The sequence below is a fragment of the Oncorhynchus tshawytscha genome, unplaced genomic scaffold (genome assembly GCF_018296145.1).
Source record: "Oncorhynchus tshawytscha isolate Ot180627B unplaced genomic scaffold, Otsh_v2.0 Un_contig_4226_pilon_pilon, whole genome shotgun sequence".
Lineage (NCBI taxonomy): Eukaryota > Metazoa > Chordata > Actinopteri > Salmoniformes > Salmonidae > Oncorhynchus > Oncorhynchus tshawytscha.
This window is the reverse complement of record NW_024609164.1, coordinates 47196-61379: the sequence shown is the minus strand read 5'-3', so window position 1 is coordinate 61379 and position 14184 is coordinate 47196. Positions and strand designations below refer to the sequence as shown.

At 40.5% G+C, this 14184-nt stretch overlaps 1 protein-coding gene and 1 pseudogene across 1 annotated transcript in view; both read left to right on the top strand.

The window, feature by feature from the left end:
- LOC121838751 (NLR family CARD domain-containing protein 3-like) overlaps nucleotides 1–14184 on the top strand; it is a 48608-nt gene that overhangs the window by 33691 nt on the left and 733 nt on the right. The window lies entirely within an intron of this gene.
- LOC112238430 lies at nucleotides 4546–14180 on the top strand (annotated as a pseudogene).

The window sequence follows — 14184 nt, the reverse complement described above, 5'->3', positions numbered from 1 at the left end:
TGGAATTGTTAGTTAGATTACTTGCTCGTTATTACTGCATTGTCGGAACTAGAAGCACAAGCATTTCGCTACACTCGCATTAACATCTGCTAACCATGTGTATGTGACAAATAAAATTTGATTTGATTTGATTTGATCTCTCTATCAGTACTAGCCACTCCTACTGCCAGTATGTATATATATATATATATATAGACCACCTGACAGAACCCAGGTCTTATCTCTCTATCAGTACTAGCCACTCCTACTGCCAGTATATATATATATATATATATATAGACCACCTGACAGAACCCAGGTCTTATCTCTCTATCAGTACTAGCCACTCCTACTGCCAGTATATATATAGACCACCTGACAGAACCCAGGTCTTATCTCTCTATCAGTACTAGCCACTCCTACTGCCAGTATATATATATATATAGACCACCTGACAGAACCCAGGTCTTATCTCTCTATCAGTACTAGCCACTCCTACTGCCAGTATATATATAGACCACCTGACAGAACCCAGGTCTTATCTCTCTATCAGTACTAGCCACTCCTACTGCCAGTATATATATATATATATAGACCACCTGACAGAACCCAGGTCTTATCTCTCTATCAGTACTAGCCACTCCTACTGCCAGTATATATATATATATATAGACCACCTGACAGAACCCAGGTCTAATCTCTCTATCAGTACTAGCCACTCCTACTGCCAGTATATATATATATATATATAGACCACCTGACAGAACCCAGGTCTTATCTCTCTGTCAGTACTAGCCTAGTTAAAGTCAGAACAAAGCTGGCTGAATAAAGAGGCGGCACATAAAGTTAGGTAATCGTCAGACATTATATAGTCAGAGTAGGTTTGAGCTGTAGTCACTTATCATGCTGACTGACCTGATGGTCTCTGTAGGAAATGTTGTGAAAAATATCTGGCCTTGGCTACATTCTCTGTCCTGCTACTGGTAGGCCTATAATGTTATGTCAACTGATCTGGGCCCAGTTAGGCTAAGTTCATCCTTATTAAAATCGCATTTGAAAACACTCATAATCTAACTCCTGCCTCAGACCAATCACAGAACAGTTAAAGTGCATTCGGAAAGTATTCAGACCCCTTGACTTTTTCCTCATTTTGGTACGTTACAGCCTTATTCTGAAAGGGTCCCTGCCCCTGATTAACACCCCCACAGCATGATGCTGCCACCACCATGCTTCTAGCAAGAGTCCTGGTGGTTCCAAACGTCTTCCATTTAAGAATGATGGAGGCCACTGTGTTCTTTGGGACCTTCAATGCAGCAGAAATTGTTTTGTACCCTCAACACAATCCTGTCTCGGAGCTCTATGGACTATTCCTTCAACATCATTGCTTGGTTTTTGCTCTGACATGCACTGTCTACTGTGGGACCTTATATAGAAAGGTGTGTGGCTTTCCAAATCATGTCCAATCAATTGAATTTACCACAGGTGGACTCCAATCAAGTTGTAGAAACATCTTAAGGATGATCAATGGAAAACAGGATGCACCTGAACACAATTTAGAGGTTCATAGCAAAGGGTCTGAATACTTATGTAAATAAAGTATTTCATCTTTTTTTTAAATAAATTAGCAAAAAAGACAAAAAATCTGTTTTCACTTTGTCTTTATGGGGTATTAAAATCTATCACTTGATGGTTTCATTTAAGAAAGACAAATCATCACAGGGTTTTTTTCTGTATGCAAAATGCTGCTATACATCTGCCTCACTCTCAGAGAAGTCAGTAGTACTGATTGTGGTACTGGTTTTACCCAGTCAAATGACACTCAGAGAAGTCAGTAGTACTGATTGTGGTACTGGTTTTACCCAGTCAAATGTCACTCTCAGAGAAGTCAGTAGTACTGATTGTGGTACTGGTTTTACCCAGTCAAATGTCACTCTCAGAGAAGTCAGTAGTACTGATTGTGGTACTGGTTTTACCCAGTCAAATGTCACTCTCAGAGAAGTCAGTAGTACTGATTGTGGTACTGGTTTTACCCAGTCAAATGACACTCTCAGAGAAGTCAGTAGTACTGATTGTGGTACTGGTTTTACCCAGTCAAATGTCACTCTCAGAGAAGTCAGTAGTACTGATTGTGGTACTGGTTTTACCCAGTCAAATGACACTCTCAGAGAAGTCAGTAGTACTGATTGTGGTACTGGTTTTACCCAGTCAAATGACACTCTCAGAGAAGTCAGTAGTACTGATTGTGGTACTGGTTTTACCCAGTCAAATGTCACTTTCAGAGAAGTCAGTAGTACTGATTGTGGTACTGGTTTTACCCAGTCAAATGTCACTTTCAGAGAAGTCAGTAGTACTGATTGTGGTACTGGTTTTACCCAGTCAAATGTCACTCTCAGAGAAGTCAGTAGTACTGATTGTGGTACTGGTTTTACCCAGTCAAATGACACTCTCAGAGAAGTCAGTAGTACTGATTGTGGTACTGGTTTTACCCAGTCAAATGACACTCTCAGAGAAGTCAGTAGTACTGATTGTGGTACTGGTTTTACCCAGTAAAATGTCACTTTCGGAGAAGTCAGTAGTACTGATTGTGGTACTGGTTTTACCCAGTCAAATGTCACTCTCAGAGAAGTCAGTAGTACTGATTGTGGTACTGGTTTTACCCAGTCAAATGTCACAAACAACAAACGTTTTAATTAAGAACAGTACAAATGATTCGTTTGTGACATCAATATTATAAAATGTACAAAAAAATATATATGTACAGTAATATGAGATACGTATGTAAACATTTATTTTTTTAATTTAGCAGATATTTTTATCCAGGGCCCTGTTTTCCAAAATCATCTTGAGGCTCAGTTCATCGTTAGAACCTTTGTAGGTGCCATCTCTGAGCTGTTGCCGAAAACGGCCAAAAGGCCAAAACTTTAATAGATTTCACCATGTGAAACATTATGGAGGAAGAAACTATTCACCCATTTCTGTGTTTTTATGGGTATTATGAACATCCACTTGAGTCGGGTGTCAGGTGGCTTTTACTGGTTCCATTTCTGTATTTGACCACTAGGGGGAGGCATTAACAACAGTAGCCCTTTCACCCTGAGGACCAACCTGTATAGTCTACCACACCTTCTCTCATTAGCACCACCAGCTGAAGAGAGTTTTCTCCCTAAGTGTCTTCCCCTCCTCTATATCACGTGTCAGACTCCACAGAGGGCAGAGTGTCTGCAGGTTTTCACTCCTTCTTTGTACTTGTTTGATTAATTAAGGTCACTAATTACTAAGGAACTCCCCTCACCTGGTTGTCTAGGTCTTAATCGAAAGGAAAAACCAAGAAACAGCAGACACTAGGCCCTCCATGGAATGAGTTTGACACCCCTGCCCTACATGAACTTGTCCATTGTCTTTGTTTGGTTATTCTGATGAAAGTAATGGTGAGCGATGGTTGCGCCTTTTCCTTTTCAATGCGGATAGAATTCTGGGGTTGGACCTCGACTCACACTGGTTGAGCGCCCTCCACCTCTTTCCAGTCTAAACATCATGAAATAAATTGAGACAAATTACAGACAGCTGTTTAAAAGTAGCAAATAAAACTGAATTGATTGAACATGAAATGTATTTCAATATGAATGAAAAGCGTCTGTAGCTGTAACTGTTTTATATTTTAATCCCGTCATCTCAGTTTTCATTTGAAGCATCATTTTCCACGTCGCTTGTTTGTATCAATCGCAAAGACAACTTTGGCAACTTTGTATTTGTAGTCAACTTTGTTCTGAAGTTATCGGTGGTCACTGAGAGACGGATAAACCATGTGATATTATGTTTAGCAGAGATCTTCTGTGTTCAAAGTGACAATGCACTTAGCTGTTCTACGAGTGGTGTGAGGCAGGCGTTACATTAAGAGCGTTTTCAAGTAAAACATTAATAACGATTGTCTTGGGAAAAATCTCTGTTATGAATTCCCTGCGGTAACTGTTATCAGCACCTCACAACCCCAAGCAGTACACTCCACTCCCAACCCCCCAAGAGCCTGAGAGTCTAGGGGGAACCATAAACCAGTTTCTCAAAATGTGCCCTGAAAGGTTGCTAGGAAGGTTGCTAGGGGGTTGCTAGGGAGTTTGCTAGGGTGGTTGCTAGGGAGGTTGCTAGGGGCCGGACATCTGCCCATCATCGTGACTCTGCAGGTTACACAATATTCTCAGTCTCCCTCAAGCAGTGACAGAGAGCAACATCTCTGCCCATCCAACAGCTGGACTCAATAACATCTTTCTGGACTTATGGGATGGTGTGTGTTCACAAAGTGAGTTGTGTGACATGTGTATATTGTTCTTCATAGTTAGTTGTTAATAATATTGTCTGCTGTCTTTGTGTATATGAATTGTAATATGTACTGGTAGCAGATACATGTTCATCCAGTCCTTCCCTTGTTAATAGTTTTGTTGCTCTCGTAATTGCTTGAAACAAGAAAATCACTTTTACATATATATATATATATATATATATATATGTTGTTTTGGAATGAAACTCTTCTTATTTTTCCCCATCTGAGCTCAGAGTAGATGAGATATGGAATGTTTGTCTCTGTTGTGTTGAAGTCCAATCAAGCAGGAGAGACCAGCCTCCCCTGTACCCAGCTGTGTGTCCATGAAGAGTGACAAGTCTATGGATCCTCCTATAGTGTTTAGAGAGGGAGACGTTTCTACTGAACAAAGGTAAGAAGAACTCAAGGGTCATGGTCAGTGAGTTAAACAACACTGTCTATAGTAATTTCTCCTCTCCCATTTTCCCATTTCTTAATTTTTTTAATGTATTTTGTGTGTGTGTGTGTGTGTGTGCAATCCTTTGATGTTTTGTCAACAGAGACCAACAGGAGACATCAGAGTCAGAGATTCTCAGTGGTCAGTCTTCCCAGAGTCATCAAACAGACCTGGCCTCTATATTCAGTGTATGTGGTCCTGTTATGTACATTTGTTTTTGTTTACCTCAAGTAAAGTTGATCTGTCAATCATTCATTAATGTGTTCATGAGAAAGCATTTATTCTCTTGCTTAAATTATTTACTTTATTTATTTCAGTTGCTTGAAGAGAATATTATGACATTTGTGAAGAACGAGCTGAAGATGTTCAAGAGGATTCTTAGTCCAGAACTCCCACAAGGCTTTGAGAGTCAGAAGCAGGATAAGAAAGTGGATGCTGAAGATGAGAAGCAGGAGAGCAGTGCCAGAGAGGGGGCTCTGAAGATCACACTGCACGTCCTGAGGAAAATGAACCAGAAGGAGCTTGCTGACACACTGGAGAAAAGTAAGAGCTGTCTGCCTCATGATGAATGCTGTTTTATAACAAACATTTAAAAGCTGTAGCTAAAGTACAGCTAAAGTAGCCGTGTAACACTTATATTGTACCAGAATTAACACAACACCTAGTGACCTCATCAAGTACAGTACCAGCAGGGATGTGTTGTGGTGATTAATTTAGACAAAAGATAATTAATAATACCATCAATAATGATATAAATCAGTCACACCAGTGTGTAATGTATAATGAAAACATTTACACATTTATACAGACAGTTACAGTAAGAGAATACATTATTACAATTTAAACATTATAGCACAGTCTAACAATACTGTAGGCATTCAATCAGATGTAATATTAATATCCTCTGTGTTATTTCTTCATTCAGATGAGCTTGCTGTGATTTGCCAACGTGAACTCAAATCTCATCTAAAGGAGAAATTTCAATGTGTATTTGAGGGGATCGCTAAACAAGGAAACCCAACACTTCTCAATAAGATCTACACAGAGCTCTACATCACAGAGGGTGGAACAGGAGAGGTCAATAATGAACATGAGCTGAGACAGATTGAGACAACAACCAGGAAACAAGCAAGACCAGAGACTGCAATCAAATGTAACGACATCTTCAAACCCTTAACTGGACAAGACAAACTTATCAGAACTGTGCTGACAAAGGGAGTCGCTGGCATTGGAAAAACAGTCTCTGTGCAGAAGTTCATTCTGGACTGGGCTGAAGGAAAAGCAAATCAGGATGTCCAATTTGTTTTTCATTCCCTTTTCGGGAGCTGAATTTGATGAAAGAGAAAAAACACACTTTGATTGAACTTCTCAACCACTTCTCAATGGAAACCAAAGAATCAAGAATCTCCAACTACAACAAGTACAAAGTTCTGTTCATCTTTGATGGTCTGGATGAGTGCCGACTGCCCCTAGACTTCCAGAAGAACAAGATCTGTTGTGACGTCACAAAGTCAACCTCAGTGGATGTTCTGCTGACAAATCTCATCAAGGGAAACCTGCTTCCCTCTGCTCTCCTCTGGATAACTACCCGACCTGCAGCAGCCAATCAGATCCCTTCAGAGTGTGTTGACCAGGTGACAGAGGTACGAGGGTTCAATGACCCACAGAAGGAGGAGTACTTCAGGAAGAGATTCAGTGATGAGGACCTGGCCAGCAGAATCATCTCACACATAAAGACATCAAGGAGCCTCCACATCATGTGCCACATTCCAGTCTTCTGTTGGATTTCTGCAACAGTCCTTGAACACATGCTGAAACATAAGAGAGAAGAGATGCCCAAGACTCTGACTGAGATGTACACACACCTTGTGGTGTTTCATACTATAAAGAAGAACGAAAAGTATCTTGGGAAAGAAGAGACAGGTCCACACTGGAATAAAGAGAGCATTCTGTCACTGGGAAAACTGGCATTTCAACAGCTTGTGAATGGCAATCTGATTTTCTATGAAGAAGACCTGAAGGAGGCTGGCATTGATGTCAACGAAGCCTCAGTGTACTCAGGATTGTGCACACAGATCTTTAAAGAGGAATGTGGGCTGTACCAGGACAAGGTGTACTGCTTCGTGCATCTGAGCATTCAGGAGTTTCTGGCTGCTGTATATGTGTTCCTTTCATTCAGCAACAATGAGAATCTAATGGCCGAACCTCAATCAGCGTCCAGGAACTTTTATGTGAGGATCAGACAGAAAATTAAAGTCACCGTCTACAAGAGTGCTGTGGATGAAGCCTTACAAAGTGAGACAGGAAACCTGGACCTTTTCCTCCGTTTCCTTCTGGGCCTCTCACTGGAGTCCAATCAGAAGCACTTACGAGGTCTACTGATAAAGACAAGAAGCAGCTCACAGAGCCATGAAAAAACAGTCAAGTACATCAAGAAGAAGATCAGGGAGAATCCCTCTCCAGAGAGGTGCATCAATCTGTTCCACTGTCTGAATGAACTGAATGACCATTCTTTAGTGGAGGAGATCCAAAGCTACCTGAGCTCAGGAAGTCTCTCAGAAGCCAAACTCTCACCTTCACAGTGGTCAGCTCTGGTCTTTGTGTTGCTGTCTTCAGAAAAGGAGCTGGATGTGTTTGATCTGAAGAAATACTCCAGATCAGAGGAAGGTCTTCTGAGGCTGCTGCCAGTGGTCAACGCCTCCAGAGCTGCTCTGTGAGTAAATACAATGATATTTAAGAACTAATCAGCAGGATGAAATATTCAGTTTAGAGAAAAATATGTATATTGTTGAATAACATATTGAATCAGTACATTGCTGTTCACATTAGTATAATAAAATAACCATAAAATTCTAGGAGACAGAAGATGAATCTACTATATATGTTGTTTGAGAGAATGAACCAAATGCATCTGCAATTGTCCTTCTACAATCCTGGTGTTAAATGAACAGTGTGTTTGTGAAATCATGATGATCTCTTTGTCAGGCTGTCAGGCTGTGGAGTCACGGACAAAGGCTGTGCTTCTCTGGCCTCTGCTCTGAGGTCAAACCCCTCACACCTGAGAGAGCTGGATCTGAGTAACAATGACCTGAAGGATTCAGGAGTGAAGCTGCTCTCTGCTGGACTGGGGAATCCCCACTGTAAACTGGAGACTCTGAGGTCAGTATTCCTGTTGTCATGACGTTGGCCTGGGGATAGGTTTATGACTGTCACAAATACCTCTTCCCCCCCCTTTTCCTCTCTCTACCCTACTGATGTAACATTTAAAAAACCCTTGGTTAACATAGAGTTTCTGGGAACATCAGAAGGTGGGAGCAAATGAACCATATTCTGGTAATCCGACCAGTTGAACATATGCGTGGGTACTTAATGAATATGATGTCAGTTCGGTTGTCATCTGAGATATTCTCATCAATGATAGGATGACATAAACTCTAGTCTGAGCATTGTAGTTATCGGATTCACATGGAATTGTTGTTCAATTTAAATGTTTGAATATAACATTATTGGTGAAAAGATTAAATGTAATTTTAGCTTCATTTGGGTTTTGGGTTTTCATAAGGTTTAGGGCTCTGCTCAATCAGTGACCCGCCCCTGTGAAGAGACATGGGCTGTAAACTATGAAAACACACCCTTCTCCCTCCACTATATAAAGTCTTGACGAAAATGTAACCTCCTGTTCTGGGTACATTAGGATGAAGATCCGATGTCAGAAGGGTTCAGATAATAACTGTTCTGGGTACATTAGGATGAAGATCCGATGTCAGAAGGGTTCAGATAATAACTGTTCTGGGTACATTCGGAGGACGGTCCGATGTCAGAATGGTTCAGATAATAACTGTTCCGGGTACATTAGGATGACGATCCGATGTCAGAATGGTTCAGATAATAGCTGTTCCGGGTACATTAGGATGACGATCCGATGTCAGAATGGTTCAGATAATAGCTGTGCCGGGTACATTAGGATGCCGGTCCGATGTCAGCATGGTTCAGATAATAGCTGTTCCGGGTACATTAGGATGAAGATCCGATGTCAGAATGGTTCAGATAATAACTGTTCCGGGTACATTAGGATGACGGTCCGATGTCAGAATGGTTCAGATAATAACTGTTCCGGGTAAATTAGGATGACGAACCGATGTCAGAATGGTTCAGATAATAACTACAGAACGAAGCCAACCTGAGCGTGAGATTTGGTTGCGAATGGTATGAACTCTTATTCACTACAGAAGTGATACCTCCTAGCCGTTGAGTTAGCAACAGCAGCTGCAAAAGTGAGCTTAGGAAAGAACAGACAGAGTATCCCGTCTACCACACAACGACATTACTACAACGTATCCAATTTACCAGCAGAGACATTGTTCAATAGAACTCGGTTGGGCAACACGGCCTTCCATCTACCACCAAATTACCGAAGCGCAGCTCAGAGTAAATATTTATTGCATTTTCCTTTTCCAAATGGGCGGTAATTTAGAATGCATAAGATACCATATTTACAATAGAGACATCGCTTCTCCCTTTGTTCCTCAGTCTTCCCGCTCTTTCACTCAAACCCAGCCCCTTTTCTTTTGTGTAACCAGCTGTCATATCTGTTCCGTCCGCTAGAGACGTTTTCCTTTATGACATCATTTGTAATCAAGGTATGATTCATTCTGTGTATGTGTAATTCTGTGTGATTACTTATGTATTTAGTAAATAAATAATGAAACCCAATTTTGAATTGCTGATTCAACTTGTTAGCCAGGGTTTGTTTGTGAAGATAACCAAGAATTTATAACTTTCAGATGAGACTGAATTAAGGTGCCGATTAATGTTGACTGCTATTGATGTAAAATATTACTCGGTCTTTAAGAGTTTATTCGGAAGATAACAGCTTTATAAACATTATTTCGTGGTGCCCCGACATTCTAGTTAATTACATTTACATGATTAGTTCAATCAGGTAATATTCATTACAAAGAAAGGATTTTATAAAATAGCATGTCACATCACTTAATCCGGCATAACCAAAGACACAACACTGTATTTGGTCAACAAGTGATAACTGTTCACCAGATCCACGTGTTTACCAGGTACACATAGTCCACATCATATGTGTTTACCAGGTACACATAGTCCACATCATATGTGTTTACCAGACACACATAGTCCACATCATATGTGTTTACCAGGTACACATAGTCCACATCATATGTGTTTACCAGGTACACATAGTCCACATCATATGTGTTTACCAGGTACACATAGTCCACATCATATGTGTTTACCAGGTACACATAGTCCACATCATATGTGTTTACAGGTATAGTCCACATCATATGTGTTTACCAGGTACACATAGTCCACATCATATGTGTTTACCAGACACACATAGTCCACATCATATGTGTTTACCAGACACACATAGTCCACATCATATGTGTTTACCAGGTACACATAGTCCACATCATATGTGTTTACCAGGTACATAGTCCATCATATGTGTTTACCAGGTACACATAGTCCACATCATATGTGTTTACCAGGTACACATAGTCCACATCATATGTGTTTACCAGGTACACATAGTCCACATCATATGTGTTTACCAGGTACACATAGTCCACATCATATGTGTTTACCAGGTACACATAGTCCACATCATATGTGTTTACCAGGTACACATAGTCCACATCATATGTGTTTACCAGACACACATAGTCCACATCATATGTGTTTACCAGGTACACATAGTCCACATCATATGTGTTTACCAGGTACACATAGTCCACATCATATGTGTTTACCAGACACACATAGTCCACATCATATGTGTTTACCAGACACACATAGTCCACATCATATGTGTTTACCAGACACACATAGTCCACATCATATGTGTTTACCAGACACACATAGTCCACATCATATGTGTTTACCAGACACACATAGTCCACATCATATGTGTTTACCAGACACATAGTCCACATCATATGTGTTTACCAGACACACATAGTCCACATCATATGTGTTTACCAGACACACATAGTCCACATCATATGTGTTTACCAGACACACATAGTCCACATCATATGTGTTTACCAGACACACATAGTGTTTACCAGACACACATAGTCCACATCATATGTGTTTACCAGACACACATAGTCCACATCATATGTGTTTACCAGACACACATAGTCCACATCATATGTGTTTACCAGACACACATCATATGTGTTTACCAGACACACATAGTCCACATCATATGTGTTTACCAGACACACATAGTCCACATCATATGTGTTTACCAGACACACATAGTCCACATCATATGTGTTTACCAGACACACATAGTCCACATCATATGTGTTTACCAGACACACCATATATGTCACACATCATCATGTGTTTACCAGACACACATAGTCCACATCATATGTGTTTACCAGACACATAGTCCACATCATATGTGTTTACCAGACACACATAGTCCACATCATGTGTGTTTACCAGACACACACAGTCCACATCATGTGTGTTTGGACAGTGAAGCTTACAGTTTTAAATTTGGTGCTATACTCCAGCATTTTGGATTGAGATCAAATGTTTCATATTAGACGACAGTACAGAATGTAACCTTTAATTAGAGGTTAATGGTGAGAGGTTAGTATGTTTTGTTGTAGCCTCTGTAATTCTCTCACTCGTTATTATTAATGATTAACTCATGATGTTTTCCTAATCATGGCAGTCACAAGCTTGATGTATTCATTGCACTAAACTTTTGACAATTTTAATACACAATACGTGAATTGGTCAGAATACTTTTACTTTTTCAAATAGGGGGACTAGATACATAAAGTGTGTTTATTTTTCTAAATGGTGAAACGGATGTGTATGAAAATACCCTCAAATAAAAGGTGACATTATATACTGTTACCTTATATGAAACATTTTATCTAAAATTGAAAATGATATAGTTTAGAACCACATTTAAATGTTAGCTTCACTGTCCTAAGATGGCGCCGAAGAGGATGGCTGACGTCTTACTTCCTAATCAATTGTTATTTTGTTCGTTTTTTAGCGTTGTTTGTCACATATATTATTTTACTTATTTTTTACATAATGTTGCTGCTACCGTCTCTTATGACCGAGAAATAACTTCTGGACATAAGAACTGCGATTCCTCACTACGAACTGGAGGAAGCTTTTTCCTTTAACGAGTAGGATATACTGCTCTCCCGGGAACAGGCCCAAATCCCCATCATTTGGATGAAGAAAAGATGGAGGAAAAGAGGACGCAAATTGAGCTGCCTTCTGAGAATCCGTAGGCGAGCGCTTAAACTCCCACTGCCATCCATTCTACTTGCTAGCATGCAATCATTGGAAAATAAAATTGATGACCTACGATTACGATTATCCTACCGACAGGACATTAAGAACTGTAATATCTAATGTTTCACCGAGTCGTAGCTGAACGACGACACGGATAATATCGAGCTGGTGGGATTTTTAATGCACCAGCAGAACAGAGAAGCTACGTCTGGTAAGACGAGGGGTGGGGGTGTGTGTCTTTCCGTCAATAGCAATTGGTGCGTGATGTCTAATATTAAAGAAGTATCGAGGTATTGCTCACCCGAGAGAGTACCTTATGATAAGCTGTAGACCACACTATCTACCAAGAGAGTTCTCATCTATATTATTCATAGCCATCTACTTACCACCACAGACCGATGCTGGCACTAAGACCGCACTCAACTAACTCTATCAGGCCATAAGCAAACAAGAAAATGCTCATCCAGAAGCTGCGCTCCTAGTGGCCAGGGACTTTAATGCAGGCAAAATTAAATCAGTTTTACCAAATTACCAAACTTTCCCCCTCAGGAGACTGAAAATATTTGGCATGGGTCCCCCTATCCTCAAAAGGATCTACAGCTGCATCATCGAGAGCATCCTTACCGGTTGCATCACCGCCTGCTATGGCAACTGCTCGGCATCTGACCACAAGGCTCTACAGAGGGTAGTGCGTATGGCCCAGTACATGACTGGGGCCAAGCTTCCTGCCACCCAGGACCTATATAATAGGCGGTGTCAGAGGAAAGCCCCTAAAATTGTCAGACTCAAGTCACCCTCGTCATAGACTGTTTTCTCTGCTACCGCACGGCAAGCGGTACCGTAGCGCCAAGTCTGGGACCAAAAGGCTCCTTAATAGCTTCTACCCCCCAAGCCATAAGACTACTGAACAATTAATCAAAAGGCCACCGGACCATTACATAGACCCCCACTCTCCCCATCCATTTGGTTGTACACTGCTGATACTCGCTGTTAAATATCTTTGCATAGTCACTTCACCCCTACCTACATGTAAAAATTATTTCAACTAACTTGTAACCCCGCACTCTGACTCAATACTGGTACCCCCTGTATATAACATCATTATTGTTATGTTATTGTGTTACTTTTTATAATTTTTCATTTAGTTTTTTACTTTAGTTTATTTGGTAAATATTTTCTTAACTCTTCTTGAACTGCACTGTTGGTTAAGGGCTTGTAAGTAAGCATTTCACGGCAAGGTCTACGCTTGTTGTATTCGGCGCATGTGACAAATAAAGTTGGATTTGATTTTGATTTTGTTTGGTGTGGACTGAATACTCAATACAATCTAAATATGATACCTCACTGTCTGTCTTTTGACTGATACTTCTTTTTAAATGGTCTGGTCAGTTAACAGTGTGTTTGTGAAATGATGATGATCTCTTTGCAGGCTGTCAGGCTGTCTAGTCACAGAGGAAGGCTGTGCTTCTCTGGTCTCAGCTCTGAAGTCAAACCCCTCACACCTGAGAGAGCTGGACCTGAGCTACAATCACCCAGGAGACTCAGGAGTCAGACTGCTCTCTGCTGGACTGGAGGATCCACACTGCAGACTGGAGAAACTCAAGTATGTAGAGGGTTTATGTCAATGTTCATATCAGACATGTTTGAGTTATCAGGCCTGTTAAGACAAACATTCTTACCACCACTTGGACAAAGTTATATGCTGACTGTGTGTGCTGTGTGTATCCCTCAATGACTGTCTGTTCTTCTGCTTACCACTACAGTGTGGAACATGGTGGAGAGTACACAATGAAACCTGGCCTTAGAAAATGTGAGTGTTGACTGCTGTGAAGAATATGATTAAGAAAAAGTCTTAAATTCAATTCAAGTTAAGTCAAAGTCAAAGACCACCATCATTACGTACTTGGTCATATTAAATATAATCTGTAGTTCTACAGAAGCAGAAATCAAGGACACCAAAGTTTAGAAAGAGTTGCTTTGACAATGTGTGTGTCTGTGTAGGTGAGTGGCATGTTCATGTTACATATGTGTGTGTGTTCAGGGTGTGTATGCGTGTCATTTTTGTGAATAAGTGTTTTTTTACATTACCATACAGTATAACATATGATCATTCAACAAGTCTCAAGTTACCTTAACTTCT